The 17,003-nt window shown below is 44.8% G+C and overlaps 1 protein-coding gene across 3 annotated transcripts in view; it reads left to right on the top strand.

Annotated features, from left to right (window-relative positions):
* LOC135964419 (elongation factor-like GTPase 1) overlaps positions 1-16,525 on the top strand; it is a 47,134-nt gene extending 30,609 nt beyond the window's left edge. For 2 of the 3 annotated variants that reach the window (XR_012415255.1, XR_010588204.2), the window contains 2 exons: positions 8,154-8,310; positions 13,621-16,525. The gene's annotated coding sequence lies outside the window, so the exon portion shown is untranslated. The remainder of the gene's footprint in view (positions 1-8,153; positions 8,311-13,620) is intronic. The other variant, XR_012415257.1, reaches the window with a different exon arrangement.
* The last annotated feature ends 478 nt before the right edge of the window (positions 16,526-17,003 follow it).

The raw sequence follows: 17,003 nt of genomic DNA, 5'->3' as shown, positions 1-17,003 counted from the left end.
TTTTTATTTGATGCTTTTCTACTTTTTAAAAGTAGGTGTTTATAGCCATAAACTTCCCTGTTAGTCTTGCTTCTGTCATGTCCCATAGGTTTTGGCATGTTGTGTTTCCATTATCATTTGTTTTAAGAAATGTTTCAGTTTCCTTCTTAATTTCTTCATTGACCCCCCTGGTCATTCCAGAGCATATTATTTAATCTCCATGTGATTGTATAGTTTCCAACATTTCTCTTGTTACTAATTTCTAGTTTCATTCCATTGTGGTCAGAGAAGACATTTGATATTATTTTAATTTTTAAAAATTTTTAAAGACTTGTCGTTTGACCTAAGATATGGTCTATCCTTGAGAATGATCCATATGCTGAGGAAAAAAAAATGTGTATTCTGTAGCCCAAGGGAGAAGACACCTGCCCCCACTCTGCTGCAACACACAGCGCTCTGCTCAGGGATGGGGCAGTGATGTGCTGTTGTTATACAAGGGGTTCTGTCGGAGAGGGAACAGAAGTCTGTTCTGTAGTGTTTACCATTTTCCATGGTGCAAATATTCCATGGCTCATGTCAAGCTGCCACCATCTTCTCAGCCTGAGCTTGTTTGTACTCACCCTTGGGAAGGCTATCCAAGTATTTGAAAGGAGGTGGGTGTGGTGATCTAAAGTGTATCTTTATTAGATACACTCCAAGCCCAGTTATGCTATGGTTCTTGCAGACTCATAGAGGAGCTACTTGGTGGTCTCAGATAAGATCTGGAAGAATTCTCTGGGCTACCAGGCAGTAGAAACTCTTATTCCCTACCTGTAATTTCTCTCCAAAAAAAATTGTCTATGTGTCTGTCTGTCTGTCTCTCACTCTCTCTCTCTCTCTCTCTCTCTCTCTCTGCTGAGTCATTCGGAGCTGGGCCACTTGGGCTGACAGAGCATCCCTATGGCCACCACCACTGGGACTGCACTGGGTCAGACCTAAAGCCAGCAAAGCACTGGGTCTCACTCAAGGCCCACTGTCAACACTATGTGGCTATTGCCTATGTTCACTCAAGGTCCTGGGGCTCTACAGTCAGTAGGTGGCAAAGCCAGTCAGGCTTGTGTCTTTCCCTTCAGGGCAACCAGTTCCCTCAGGCCCTGGTGCATCCAGAGATGCTGTGTAGGAGCCAGGGACTGGAGGCAAAGAGCTTAGAAACTTACCTGGTGCTTTATTCTACGGCAGCTGAGCTGACACTGAAACCATGAGACAAAGTCCTTCCCACTCTGCCTTTCCCTTTCCACAGGCAGAGGAGCCTCGCCCTGTGACCACCACCACAGGCCCACAGGGAGTGCTGCCAGGCTACTGTTGATGTTTACTTAGGGCCCAAGGGCTCTTAAGTCACTTGTGGTGAATGCTTCCAGGCCTGGGACTCACCCTTCAAGGCAGTGGGCTCCCCTCCAGCCCAGGGCAGGTCAAGAAATTCCGTCTAAGAGACAAGGCCTAAAATCAGTGACCACAGGAGCCTATTTGGTGCTCTGCCCCACTGTGGACAGGCAGGTACTTAAGCTGCAAGACAGAGTCCCTTTTACCTTTCCCTCTCCTTTTCTCAAGCAGAAGAGGTCTCTCACCACAGCCACCAAAGCTGGGAATGTGCTGGGTCCCACCTGAAGCCAGCATGTCTCAGAGCCTTTTTCCAGGCCCATAGCAGACTACCTGGGTGCCACCGTTGGCTGTGCAGGGTGGTGCAAGCATTTGGACTTGGGAAGAGGGAGGAAAAGAACACGCACAGGAAGGTCACAGTGTAAGCAACAGTATGGAGGTGGGAAAGGTCAGCTCATGGATAGAAAAAGTTGATCCAATTTGGCAGGGCCCACAGGGAGATATGGTGCGGTGGTGAGAGGTGGGCCACGTCAGAAAGAACCTTGAATGCCAGGCTGAGGTGGGAGGCATTTCCTGTCGTATAGAAGGTGCCATGAGGTGGTGGGGAGGGTAACATGATGAAAGGATATTTGGGAGGATGGATCTGGCATCGGTGATGGGTAGGGGTAAGGAGTGAACAAAGCCAGAGGCTTTGTTCAGGCTTAGCTGTTTAAAGGCAGTTTCTACACTGAATTTCAATGTGGATCCAAGCATGCATGGGGTAGATGATTTGGAAAAGCAAAACCATTCCCTTCCCATTACAACACAGTTTCCCAGCTGAGCTCATCACCAGAGTCCTACAATGCAGACAGTCGAACTACCCCAAACTCTGTCCCTAGAAGCTGTGACCCAGAGGGAGTCCTTGTCCAACTGTAGCCCGAGGACACTGCAGCCTGAGCAGGACTGCACCTGTTCCCTCCCAGGAGCCTCATCTCTGTCTGGCCAGGCTTTCACTTCAAATGTCCTCAACTTTGGCTTCAAAATCTGTTGGGTCAGATTCATGGGAGCTCTGGCCTCCTTTGGGTTAGGGATTTTTAAATAGTGTTTTCAAGCAGGCAGTAGATCAACTCTGCTTGCTTACTTCTGTGTGCATCTACTGTTCCCTGGCCCCAGATCTTTTTCCTTGGTTTATCCTCTCATTGTGTTGCAGCACATCTTCCAGTAGCTTCCTGAGACAGAGTGAATGGAAGCCAAGCTTTCTGACCTTCACGTAGTTTAGAATGTTACTGTTCTACCCCAACTTCTGATTAATAGTTTGGCTGGATATAATGCTGTAATTTAAATGTAACTTCTCATCACATTGGGAAACATTGCTCTATTATTTTCTAGTTACAGTGTTGTTGGGAAGAAGTCGGTGCCATGTGGAGTCTTGGCTCTTTATATATGACCTGTCTTTTCTCTCTGGAAGATTTTAGGATTTTCTCTCTGTTCTTAGTTTTCTGAAATTTCCCAATTATGTGCCCTGTTGTAGATCCTCATTCACTGTGTTGGTCACTTGGTAGATTTTTTTGAACTAGAAAATCATGTCCTTCTATTACAGGAAGCCACCAGCAGGTTTGTCTGAGCTGAGTAATCACATTATTTTCTTCCAAGGACAAGAGGTATCAAGGCTCTGAGAACCTTACAAGTGGATGTGGGGAAAGGGTGCCTGAAGTGAATCCAACAAAACTGCTGCAGCACCCACTGAGCTCATGTCCTAGGGCCAGGCTCTGCCTGAGGGCAGTAGACATGGGTGAGACCCACTTCCTGCCCAGTCCCATGGTAGGGCTTAGGACACACATGGTCCAGGAGGCCCCCAGCCCCGGGCTACCTTTACATGCACCTGCCTGCATGTAGCAATCAGTGAGCCACAGGACAACTTAGGGGAAAGGGCAGCTCCAGAGAGCAGGATAGGAGGGAGGTAAATAATCACGGAGTGGGGAGTGGCCTTGTTGGGAAGGGGCAAAGGCAGGCCCATATGTTTTGTGTGTGTGTGTGTGTGTGTGTGTGTGTGTGTGATGTGTATTTTGGAAAATGGAGAGAACAATTTGCCCCTTTTCTGGCCACTGCACCCCGTTTTTCATGAAGTTTTTCTTCCCATCATGTACTGAGTGTCTCTGTCTCCTCTAAATTCATATGTTGAAGCCCTAACCCTCTGCACGGCTGTATTTGGAGATGAGGCTTCTCAAGAAGTCATTAAGGTTAAATGAGGTCCTAAGGGTGGGGCCCTGATTCAGTAGCATTAGTGTCCTTATAAGACGAGACACTAGAGAGTACAGTCACTCTCTGTCTGCACAAATACAAAGAAGAGGTTATGTGAGCACACAATATGACAACCAGCTACGGGACAAGAAAAGAGGCCTCAGAATGTAACCTACCTTGCTGGCACTTAGGTCTTGGATTTCCCAGCCTCCAGAACTGTGAGAAATAAGTGTTTGTGGTTTAAGCCACCCAGTCTGTGTTATTTTGGCATGGCAACGTGAACTAATACATCTCCCCACCCTACTTCAACCACATGACACTAGAGGGGTTGGCAGTTTTAGTGTCCCAGCTACCCAGCCAACCCAGATCACACCAAGCAGAAACTTTCTTCTGGAGTTTTCTGAATAGGAACTAATGGAGGGGAGCACCATCCTTTGTTGGGGGCAAAGCCAGGAAGATGGAAGTCTCGTGCTACCAACAGCCTGACTCCAACCTTGTGGGGAAAGTTTCTCTGAGAGCACAAAACTCATCTGCAGACTGAGGTGGAGACAGAGACAAGGGAAAGAGCCTGCAAATCCTGACTGCACTGGTGACTCTGAGACCAGGTATTCCTGAGGCCCAGCTGTTCCCTGCCCTGCACATGGCTAACTTACTGACCAATGAACTTCCCTTCTTGCCTAAGGCAACTCAAGTGAATTTTCTGTCACTCACCCCCAAAGAGCCCTGACTGCAATGGCAGGGCATGGCAGGGCTGGGCTGGCTGTGGTAGAGGACAGTGTGGGTGGAATCAGCTGTGACAGGCACACAGGAAGTGCAGTTATCGAGTGGACTCCATGAGATCTTCCTCCAGCCCCGACTGTGAGCAAAGCTAGGCTCATATGCTCAGTAGGTCAGAGTGAGCGATTTGGTCAGAGGTGCCATGCTCAGGGCCATCTTTCTATGAGTCAGACTCTTCAGCATCAAAGGCTTTGCCATCAGAGAGAGTTTTAGTCATATCTTGGGTTCACTTTATCAATTGCTGTTCCCCTATTTTCAGGATCTTTACACTAGGCTGCCCCACGTGGGTGTTAGGAAGCCATAGGCATCCTGGCCAGAAGCCCAGACCACAAAAAGGACTTCCGCCAGCCTGCCCCGGGTTCCAGAGGGCAGGATCAAGGGGTGGTGGGAGGATCCCAGCCTGGGCAGTCATGACATGTCCACCACTCTTGATCTGTCTTCTGGAACTTTTCACCTCTCCAGTTTGGGTCCTGGTGGGGCACACATGGTAAAGACAATGAACGTCCATGTCTCCGACTAGTTTTCCCATCAGAAGTGGTCGTTGCACCAATCACCCTCCTCCACTAAAACTGGACAGACCAAGGGCCACTTTCCTAATGGATGGGTCTTCTTGGTCCATCTCATGCTCCCAACAGAGTTCCCTCCCTACGATGGGAATGTGCCATGCCAGGAGAGCCCTCTTGACCCAGCCTCCAGCCAAAGCCAGTCCCCCTGCCAAGCAGGCCCTAGAGTTACACTGGAGGGTGACAGGCCTCACCTGGAAACTTCTTGTTGAATATTGTCAGTTTCCCACACAAGTGCAGCTTGGCAGTTTAATTCAAATTAAAAACAGGAGACTGCTGCTTCAGTCTCGACTGCTTGAAAATTAGGCCGTGTAGAGCTTTTGTTTACTGGAAATTGTGGAGTCAGACATTGTGCAGATTGACCCAATAGCTACAGCAGGTACACACATAGGGCGCCAACCAAGGACAAGTGTGCACACGCACACATACACACAGCAGAAAATCGAGAAATAAACTCTTTTAATTTTAGCTGTCATGGCAGTTTTGTGTCATTTCCCCAAAATATACAAATTTTATTTTATGATTTAGTCTATTTAGAATTACTTAAGGAAAAGGAGATGTGAGTGCAGTGGCTCATATCTATAATCCCAGAATTTTGGGAGGCTGAGGCAGGAGGATCACTTGAGCCTGGAAGTTTGAGACCAGTCTGGGTAACATGGTGAAATCCCATCCCTATACAAAAATATGAAAATTAGCCAGATGTGGTAGCATGTACCTGTGGTCCCAACTACCCAGGAGACTGAGGATCCCTTGGGCCAGGGAGGTGGAGGTTCCAGTGAGCTGAGATCACATCACTGCACTCCAGCCTGGGTGACAGAGTGAGATCCCATGTGAAAAACAAAGAGAAAGAGAAGAGAAAAGAAAAAGAAGAGAAAGGAAAAGAAATAAGAGAAGAGAAAAGAAAGGAGAAAAGAAAAGAGAGGAGAGAAGAGAAAAGAGGGGAGGGGAGGAGAGGGGAAAGGAGCAGTGGGATCTTGATATCTGGTATGGGGAAACTTAAGTGGATACATCTGAGAACTTCGAACCTCCAGTTTCCACTCAATGCTCTGGGCTAAAAGAAGTAGCTCCCTTTCCTTGCTAAGAGAAGGGCAGCTGTCCCTTGCCTGGAGACTAGGCAAAGAGCCTCCAACAAGGCCTTACAGCAGGATGAAGTGTGTCATTATTGCTGCCCCACATTGACACCAGGCTATGGTCATTCCTCATCATGGCCCAGGGTCACAAGCACAGTCTGGTCTGGGAGAATGATTTTTTGCCAAAAATGTTGCAATAGCTTCCGAGTGTGTACTGGCAGAATCTGGGAGAGGAGGTGGAGGACTGGACATAAGGATGTTGGACCATGGGGAGACTAAAGGCTGTATACATGAGAATACACTGAAGTGGGAGCACTCTCAGGATTTAATGGCTTGGCAAGGACACCTGGGGCTCTAACATGCTGCTGCAGTGGCTCCTTGAAATGTGGATGGAACAGTTGCTGCAGGGAATTAGGTGGAGATTATGGAACTGCATTTGCAAAGCATCAAAGAAGCCGGAAAGTACAGGGAGGTAGGAATGTTGGAATGGTTCGTTATATGCCAGCAGATTCGGAATCCCCCACTTGACTACGTGCCCTTGGAAACCTCACAGGAACTCCCCTCTCTAGGCTAACAAGGAAGGCACTAGTGAGAAGGGCACCTGAATATTTCAGAGACTCAGGGCACTATCCTTTGTAGGCCAGGATTGACAAGAGGAGATGCTGCCGTGAGACCAGGCTTCGTGGTGTCAGTGGGAATGGTGGAAGGCCAGAACAGCAGATGCCAGGTGGTGGCACTTCACCATCATCAACAATGTGGATGTAATTAACTTAATTGGTAGGAAGGCTAGAGTGATAACCAGGATGCGTTGACCTCCAGGGATCTGTTGTATTGGGTAAAAACTGATGGCATTCCTGGGGAGAGTTATATAGGCAGTTGACTAGGGTATTTTGTTGTTTGGAGATAGGATCTTACTCTGTAGGCCAGTTTGGAATGCAGTGGCACAATCATCTCTCTCTGCAGCCTCAACCTCCTGGGCTCAAGTGATCCTCCCACCTCAGCGTCCCAAGTAGTTGGGATTACAGGCATGCACCACGATGCCTGGCTATTTTTTTTTTTTTTTAAATTTTAGTGAAGATGCGGTCTTGCTATGTCGTCTAGACTGGTCTCAAACTTCTGAGCTCAAGCAATCCTCCTGCCTTGGCCTCCCAAATTGTTGGGATTACAGGTGTGAGCCCTAGGATATTTCCTGATTTGTATATTCAGGAAACAACAATAATAAGATCTGGCACGCAGAAGGCTGCAACAAAAAGTTACAATTTCCTACCCAGTTTTCAGACTGAGACAATTGAGACCTATAGCTCATTGATTGTAGGGGAGGCTGGGTATTCTTGGAAAAAGATCCTGCAACATTACTACATGGTATTCATTAATTATTCTCCAAAGGGATGTGGGGTCATTGATGAAAGTAACTGTAGCTGATGAAAAGGGAATACCCAGACTGTTTGAGGGCCGTTTATATAGGATTAGAGCTGACCCTGACCCCAGAAGACCCACAATGCCACGATGTCCCCTCTCCAAAAGACTGAGGACGTGTGAAGATTAGGTAATAAATGGATCCCTGGATTAAGAGGCTGCAGCCCCATCTGGTTGTCATTTATCTGTCCCTAAATATGCAATTGATATAAGTATGCTTAGAAGGTAACAGAGCTCTCACTTTACCCCCTGAGCTGTAGGTATGAGCCACTATAGTAGGAAGAGCCCGGGGGAAGTCTCTGAAACTCCTTCTTCCCACTTCCAGGAGCAATGCAGTATTCCAGGTGGAATCACAGAGATTTAGCACCTCCCTCAACTGTGACTGCCAGCTTATGATAGTATTCTTACATTTCCCCACCTGTCCCTTGTGCTATTCTCATCATCATTTTATTTCCACCCATCATAAATCCCACAATATGTTACTACGTTTGCCTCAATTATTTCTAGACATCAAAAAATGAGAAAATAGGATCTTTTCTATTTATCCATGTATTTATTATGTCAGTGGTCTTCATTCCTTTGTGTAGATCCAAATTTCTATCTGGTGTCATTTTTCTTCTGACCAAAGAATTGTTTTGAACATTTCTCAGAGTGCAGGCCTGCTGATAATTATCCTGGCTTTTCTTTGTGTGAAAAAGTCTACATTTTGTGTTCATTAAATTTTTTGAAAATGTTTTATTCCGTTTTTTTTTTTTTTTTTTTTTTTTTGTAGAGATGAGACCTCACTATGTTGATCAGGCTGGTCTTGAACTCCAGGCCTCAAGCAATCCTCCTGCCTCAGCCTCCTAAATTGCTGGAATGATTACAGGCATGAGCCACCACACCTAGCCTCACTGACTTCAACTGCTTTTAATCCCATATCTGCAGAGGTAACTATTTCATCTCTAGTCATTCTTTTTGTTTTATTTTGAGACAAGGTCTCACTGTGTTGCCCAGGCTGGAGTGCAGTGGTGCAATCACAGCTCACGGCAACCTTGACCTCCTGTGTTCAGGTGATCCTCCTGCCTCAGCCTCCTGAGTAGCTGGCACTACAGGTGTGTACCACCATGCCTGGCTATTTTTAAAAATTGTTTATAGAGCTAGGTCTCCCTCTGTGGCCCAGGCTGGTCTTGAACTCCTGGGCTCAAGCAATCCTTGCATCTAAGCCTCCCAAAGTGCTGGGATTACAGGCATGAGCCACTTCACCCAGCCAGTGTTTATTTTTTATTTTTATTTTTTTGGTCAATATATCTTCCATTTCTCTCTTCTCATCATGTTCAAACTTTTTAGCCTTCTTGAACATATGGAGCATATTTATAATATGTTTTTTAATATCCTTGTCTGCTAATTACATCATCTGTGTCATTTCTGGGCCTATTTCCATTGATTTATTTCTCTCCTGGTTATAGGCACAGTTTTACCTATGGGTTTTTTGTTTGTTTGTTTGTTTTTTGAGACAGGGTCTTACTCTGTCACTCAGGCTGGAGTGCAGTGGTGTGATCTCATCTCACTGCAATCTCTGTCGCCCTGGTTCAAGTGATTCTTGTGTCTCAGCCTCCCAAGTAGGTGGGACTACAGGTGTGCACCACCATGCCCGGCTAAGTTTTATATTTTTAGTAGAAACAGGATTTAGTCATGTTGGCCAGGCTGGCCTTGAACTCCTGACCTCAGGCTATCCACCCATTTCGGTCTCCTAAAGTGCTGGGATTACAGGTGTGAGCCACTGCACCTGGCTTTGAATCTTTTTTTATATGCTTATTGGCCATTTTTATTCTTGTGGGAAGTGCCTGTTTCTCCTTTGCCTATTTTCTGGCCAACCTCCAAAGTGACATTTCACTTAATTTTTATCCTGTTGATTGAAAGCATTTTAACTTAGTGATTTTAATGTAAACAGGAGCAGGACAGACTATAATTATCTAGATCTTGCTCTGTCACCCAGGCTGGAGTGCAGTGGCATGATCATAGCTACCGCAGCCTCGTACTCCTGAGCTGAAGCAATTTTCCTACCTCAGCCTGCCAAGCAGCTAGGACTACAGGTGTGTGCCACCACGCCCAGATAATTTTTAAAATTTTTTGTAGAGATGTGAATTCACTATACTGCCCAGGCTGGTCTTGAACTCCTGAGTTCAAGTGATCCTCCCACTTTGGCTTGCCAAATTATTGGCAAGCCAAATTATAGATGTGAACTATATAATTTGCTCCAGGCAAGAGCTCATTTTGTTTGCTAATGGGGTTCTTGGTATCTTTTCATATTTGAGGCTTTGGTGATAGTGCTGGAGTATTACACTCACCATCCGAGGTTTACAGGACTTTTGTTTTAATATTGAACAGATGGAACTGTTTAGTTCTGCATCTTTGCAGGCACAGAAAATGTGCCTACCAGAACTCTGCTTTATATCCATTTAAAACAAAAAGTAATACAGTAAAACTTTGCCTGGCTTTGAAAGAAAAGAGTATTCTGATTTAATTCTATTAACTTGGAAGTGTAAAGGTGAAAGAATTCAAAACTTACATTTCCTGTTGAATACAATTTGAAAATATAGGCAGTGATGCCACTTTTCTTCTCTAGTAAGTTTGGACATTCTGATCTACTTGGTGTTTTATTATAGAACTACTAGTGTGCCTGCAACTTACATTGTGAAGGCACATTTTAAAAACTTGAGAGGTAAGAGTGTAAATGGTATTGAGTGAGATCAGGCTGGATGAGAACTGACACTTGTAAATACCCTTTTTAGACAGAATCTCTGACTGCCACTTGTTTTCTTATTTAACTCATAAAAATAAAACACATCGGATGGAGGGTGGGAGTAGGAAGGAGATTTATGTCTTTTAATTACATGTCATTGTTTCATATCAAGACAGAACATATAGTATCCCTGGCTTTGGACCTACAGAAGGAAACATTTTTCTACCTGCTGTATGCCAGAGGTTCTTGAACACCTGGAGGGATTACTGCAGCACAGATTGCTGAGCCCTACTCCAGAGTTTCTGATTCACCAGGTCCAGGGTGGGGCCTGAGAATTTGCATTTATAAAAAGTTCTCAGGTTCTTCTGGTGCTGCTAGTCCAGAGGCTACATTTTTGAGAACCACTCCTGTCTACTAACTGTAAATTGCAGAACTCTAGAAAAAAGCTTAGTTTTGTGTGGGAAAAGAAGTACACAGATTATGGAGGAAGTCATGAAAGAGTCAACCCTTGATCCCAGTCTAGTGTGGAATTCAGGTAACAAGCAATACACAGTGACGTAACACAATTCTTGGTTTTCATGATTGCAAGTCATAGCCAAGTATCAAGTGAGAAATTCAGTTTCATTTGAAAGGCTTAGAGAGGCCAGGTGATTCTAGAAAAATAGGCCTTGTATTTGCCTTCAAGTGGTGAAGAGTGCTTATTAAATTGAAAGCTTTGTATTTTCTTTTTTTTTTTTTTTTTTACTATTTTATTTTTTTTTGAGGTGGAGTCTCACTCTCACCCAGGCTGGAGTGCAGTGGCATGACATTGGCTCACTGCAACTTCTGCGTTCCGGGTTCAAGTTATTCTCTTGCCTCAGCCTCCCGAGTAGCTGGCATTGCAGGTGCCCACCACCACACCTGGCTAGTTTTTGTATTTTTAGTAGAGATGGGGTTTCACCATGTTGGCCAGGCTGGTCTTGAACTCCTGACCTAAGGTGATACACTTGCCTAGGCCTCCCAAAGTGCTGGGATTACAGGTGTGAGCCACCACAACCAGCCCAAAAGCTTTGTGTTTTTAAAGATATTAGACATGTTTCTTGTTTTAAAAATTAATAATGTAGGATAATAAGAATAATGTTTTTCCAAAAAAGAGAAATCATTGTGATTATTTTACCTTATTGGAATGTTGGATAAAAAGTCCACTTCATTAATAATCAAACATGCTATGGATTTTCCGTTTTTATAGGATTTGTGTTTCAATTGAGGTAATACTGATAATTCTTGTGCTCCATCTGAAGATGAAAAATATAGGCCAAAATCATCAACCATGGATAGATGCTGGATAATGAAGACAGCTCTGGAGGAACACAGACACACACACACACAGACACACATATATAAAGGATAAACACATATATTTTTTAAAGTTTATTTTTAAAGTTTTAAAGCAAAAGCCAGCCCCTCCCCTCTCCGAGATTGGATGGCCCCTCTCCTCTCCTGGAGTAGGCAGGCCCCGCCCCCTCCCAAAGTGGGAGGGGACAGCAGTTGCATGGTCAGCTTTCCTTGTGATGCCACAGGTTTCTCTGGACACACTGCTGCCTGGCCACGCCTACTTTCCCTTTCATCTTCCTCATTGACCAATAGACTTGGAACATTAAGGCCATGCCCCTATTCTACAGTCTAGTGGTTCCCTGGTTATGCCTCCTCTGGCTCAGTGGCACAGCTGCCTGGTAGGTGACTGGAGGTGTTCGCTGATGTGGCCCCAACCCTGCTTCCCTCCCCACCCCGTGATGTTAGAAGAAACTCGACAGAGCAAATTGGCAGCAGCCAAGAAAAAGGTAAAACTCACCACGTCATGGCCCCCCAACCCAGCCACAGATCCCCTCCAATGACAAAACCATTGCCAGAGTCCATACCAGTCCTGAGGAATACCGGACTGGGCCACCCAACCCCGGCGCCTCTGGGCTCCCCTCACCAAAGTCTTGTCAGTCAGCCCCCCCCTTCACCAAGCAGCCCAGCCCCTGACCTCGCCAGTCACCCCAGGGTGATGTTGGGTGGGTGACTCCTGGGGCTCCCTGTTCCATATTCAGCCCTCACATCCTGCTATGCCAAGCCTGACCTCCCTGGATTTTTTGGACTCACTTCTCTAAGGACCTGGGTCCCCCAGCCCCAGCCCCAGCTCCCACCCCCATTGCCAGTCATCCCTTGGTGACTTTGGGCTGGTGACTCGTGGGGTTCCCTGCTGCTCGTGGGGTTCCCTGCTGCAGACTCTGCTCTTCCCTCCTGCTGACCCAAGTCTGACCTCCCTGGGCTCTTTGGACTGGTGTCTCTAAGGACCTGGGTCCCAGTCTTACGTCACCTTCCCACATCGTGGTTCAGTGACTCAGCCATTGCACTGATGTGGTTCCTCCCACCCCCAGGAGGAGTGGAATGTAGTGATGTCACAGTCCTCCTAGGAACTGTCATTGCTGCTGCAAGACCAGCCTTTGATCTTACGACCCAGTCCCCTGAACATTCTCACCCCATTTCTGGTTCCTCTGGTTGCAGCACAAATTTCCAGCTGGAAGGGGAATGGGGAATATGGGACCTAGGAACAAGAGGTTACAGGCTGCCTTATTCCCTTCTCATAGACATTGACAGTGGGAAAAGCCTACACATCCCCCATGAACTAAAAACGTTGACAGTATCTCTGGGTGGCAATGGGGTAATTGTTTTGGGTTGGTTGTCTCCCAGGTTTCTATTCTCCAGAGAGACTTTAACATTTTTTTCTGAGTTCTCCACCTCATATTCTAATTCTTCACAGTTCTGGGACCAGACTGCCCTTCAGTCAGTGGTCTCCGAAGTGAGATTTGCTCATCTGTGGAATAGATCTTGGGAAACTGAACTTGACAAGCTTGAATCTTCCTCATATCATCCCAAGTTGGGGTACTTTGAGTGCCACAGGATAAATGTGGGAGATCTTTCTGAAGCATCAGTTTCCCTCGATTCTCCTAAGAAAAAACATTAAAGTACTTAGGGATGACAGTCACAGAGGTTTCTAAGAGTATATCACAGTTCTCTCTGAAATGAGACTTGGGTTATCCTCTTTCTGAAAAATTTCCAGATTTAACAAAAAAGCTGGCTTCTGCCAGGAGGGCACATTGATATAAAATTTGAGAGGTACTGGTGCACTTCTTCACACTAACAGATGTGTGAGGATGTATGACTAAACCACAGAGTGCAGTTCCTGCCTAATTTATGTTTACTTTTCTATCTCTGACTCCGGTTTTGGTTCCTGGCAGCTGCTGATTTGTGGCAAAACCCCAGAGCTTGGAGTCAGAAGACTGAGTATAAATTCCATCATTGCCCCCCTACTTTTTTTTTTGCCCATAATATCCATCCCTCACAGACACTGATTGTGACAACACCTTGTACAGTTGTTGGTGGCATTAAATCAGATGGTGTATAAGAGTATTTTGCAAAAACTATAAAGGAGGATGTGGTGGTAGGGGCTGGTAGTTCTCATGAGTATTACTGCTCTTCTTTCCCACAGCTAAAAGAATATCAGCAGAAGAACAGCCTTGGTGATCCGGCAGGAGCGAAGACAAAAAAGAAAAAAACTGAAAGTAGTACTGAGAAGACCACTTCTGATTCTCAAAGCAGTTTCAGGGAAAACTTCTCTCCAGGTTTTATCTGAAGATATTTCCTTTTTCACCATAGGCCTATAAGTGCACCTGAATATCCCTTTGCAAATTACACAAAAACAGTACTAGCAAACTGCCTAATGAAAGAAAAAGGTTAACTCTGTGAGGGGAATTCAAACAACACAAAGCAGTTTCTCAAAAAGCTTCCATCTAGTTTTCATCCCAGGAAGTGTCGTTTTTCACCATATTTTTCACAGTGTTCCCAAATGTTTCTCAGAAAGCTTCTTATCTGTTTGTCTCTGAGGATATGTCCTTTCTCACCACAGGCTTCAAAGCACTCCCAAATATCCCTTTTTAGCCTTGACACCAAAAGTGTTTCCACACTGCTCTCTGAAAAGAGAGGTATAACTCTGTGAGTGGAATGCATACATCACAAAGCAGTCTCACAGAAAGCTTCTCTCCTGTTTTTATCTGGAGTTATTTCCTTTTTCACCAGAGGCCTCAAAGGGCTCCCGGATATGCCTTCTCAGACGACACAGAAAAAGTATTATCAAACTGCTATATGAAAAGAAAAGGTTAACTCTGTGAGAGGAATTCACATGACCCAAAGCAGTTTCTCAGAAAGCTTCCTTCTAGTTTTCATCTGAGGGTATTACCTTTTCAACCATAGTTTTCATAGCGTTCCCAAGTGTCCCTTCTCAGATTCCACAAAAACAGTGCATACAGACTGCTCAATCCAAAGGGTTGCTTCATTCTAGGAGGCAAATACATATGTCACAAAGCAGTTTCACAGAAAGCTATGCTCCAGTTTTTATCTGAAGATATTTCCCTTTTCACCATAGGCTTCAAAGCGCTCCTGAATATCCCTTCGCAAATTACACAGAAAGAGTCCCAGCAAACTGCTCAAACAAAAGTAAGCGTTCACTCTGCAAGGGGAAATCACACAACACAAAGCAGTTTCTCAGAAAGCTTCCTTCTAGTTTTCATCCGAGGATGCTTCCTTTTCCACCATATTTCTCATAGTGTTCCCAAATGACCCTTCTCGGATTCCACAAAAACAGCCATTTCAAACTGCTTAATCCAAAGCGTAGTTTAGCTCTATGAGGTGAATACACACATCACAAAACAGTTACTCAGAAAGCTTCTTTCCAGTTTGTTTCTGAGGATATTTCCTTTCTCACCATTGGCTTCAAAGCGCTTTGAAATATCCCTTGTTAGCTTTTACACCAAAAGTGTGTACACAGTGCTGGATGAAAAAGGTGGTATAACTCTGTGCGTGGAATGTACACATCACAAAGCAGTCTCTCAGAAAGCTTCTCTCCCGTTTTTATCTGGAGTTATTTCCTTTTTCACCAGAGGCCTGAAAGGGCTCCTATATACCCTTTCTCAGGTGACACAGAAACAGTGTTATCAAACTGCTATATGAAAAGAAAAGGTTAACTCTGCGAGAAGAATTCACATGACCAAAAGCATTTTCTCAGAAAGCTTCCTTCTAGTTTTCATCCAAGGACGCTTCCTTCTCCACAATATTTTTCATCGCGTTCCAAATGTTCCCCTCTGAAATACCACAAAAACGGTGATTTCAAACTGCTCAATCCCAAGGGTTGCTTAACTTTAGGTGACGAATACACACATCACAAGGCAATTTCTCAGAAAGCTTCTTTTCAGTTTTTCTCTGAGAATATTTCCCTTCTCAACAGAGACTTCAAAGCTCTCTGAAATATCTGTTGGTACCTTATACACCAAAGGTATTTCCACAGTGCAGTATGAGAAGAGAGGTATAACTCTGTTAGTGGAGTGCACACATCACAAAGGAGGCTCACAGAAAGCTTCTCTCGATTTTTTATCTGGAAATACTTCTTTTTTGACCATAGGCCTGAAAGCGCTCCCGAGTATCACTGCACAGTTTACACAAATACACCGTCAGCGAACACTTCAGTGAAAGGCATCTGTTAACACTGCGAGATTGTTTCACACGACACAGAGCAGTTTCTCAGAAAGATTCTGTCCAGTTTTCATTTGAAGATAGTTGTTTGCTCAACATAGGCCTCAGGGCACCACCGAATGTGCTTTCGTGGATTCCTCAAAGACAGAGTTTCCAAATTGTGCAATGTAAGGAAGCTTTATCTAGATGAGTTGAATGAACATATCACAAAGCAGTTTCTCAGAAAGCTTCTTTCCAGTTTTTATCTGAGGATATTTCCTTTTTCACCTTAGGCTTCAGTGAGCTCCGAAATATCCCTTGGTAGCTTTTTCGCTAAAAGTCTTTCCATCCTGCTCTATGAGGAGAAATGTATTACTCTTCGAGTGGAATGCACACATCACAAAGCAGTTTCTCAGAAAGCTTCCTTCTAGTTTTTTCATCCATGGATGCTTCCTTTTCCACCATATTTCTCATAGAGTTCTGAAATGACCCTTTTCGGATTCCACAAAAACAGCCATTTCAAACTGCTCAATCCAAAACGTGGTTTAGCTCTATGAGATGAACACACACATCACAAAGAAGTTACTCAGAAAGCTTCTTTCCAGTTTGTTTCTGAGGGTATTTCCTTTCTCGCCATTGGCTTCAAAGCGCTTCGAAATATCCATTGTTAGCTTTAACACCAAAAGCGTGTACACAGTGCTCGATGAAAAGGGTGGTATAACTCTGTGCGTGGAATGCGCACATCACAAAGGAGGTTCACAGAAAGCTTCTCTCCAGTTTTTATCTGGAGATATTTCCTTTTTCACCAGAGGCCTGGAAGGGTTCCCGCATATCCCTTCTCAAGTGACACAGAAACAGTGTTATTAAACTGCTATATGAAATGAAAAGGTTAACTCTGTGAGAAGAATTCACACGTTCAAAAGCAGTTTTAGAAGAATTCACATGATCAAAAGCAGTTTCTCAGAAAACTTCCTTTTAGTTTTCATCCGAGGATGTTTCCTTCACAATATTTTTCATAGCGTTCCCAAAGTTCCCCCTCAAAAACAGCAATTTCAAACTGCTCAATCCCAAGGGTTGCTTAACTCTAGGTGACGAATACACACATCACAAAGCAGTTGCTCAGAAAGCTTCTTTCCGGTTTTTCTCTGAGATTATTTCCCTTCTCAACAGAGACTTCAAAGCTCTCTGAAATATCCCTTGGTACCTTATACACCAAAAGTGTTTCCACAGTGCAGTATGAGAAGAGAGGTATAACTCTGTTAGTGCAGTGCACACATCACAAAGGAGACTCACAGAAAGCTGCTCTCCAGTTTTTATCTGGAAATATTTCCTTTTTGACCATAGGCCTGAAAGCACTCCCGAGTATTG

The sequence above is a fragment of the Macaca fascicularis genome, chromosome 7, assembly GCF_037993035.2.
Source record: "Macaca fascicularis isolate 582-1 chromosome 7, T2T-MFA8v1.1".
Lineage (NCBI taxonomy): Eukaryota > Metazoa > Chordata > Mammalia > Primates > Cercopithecidae > Macaca > Macaca fascicularis.
This window is presented reverse-complemented; position numbering and strand designations above follow the sequence as displayed.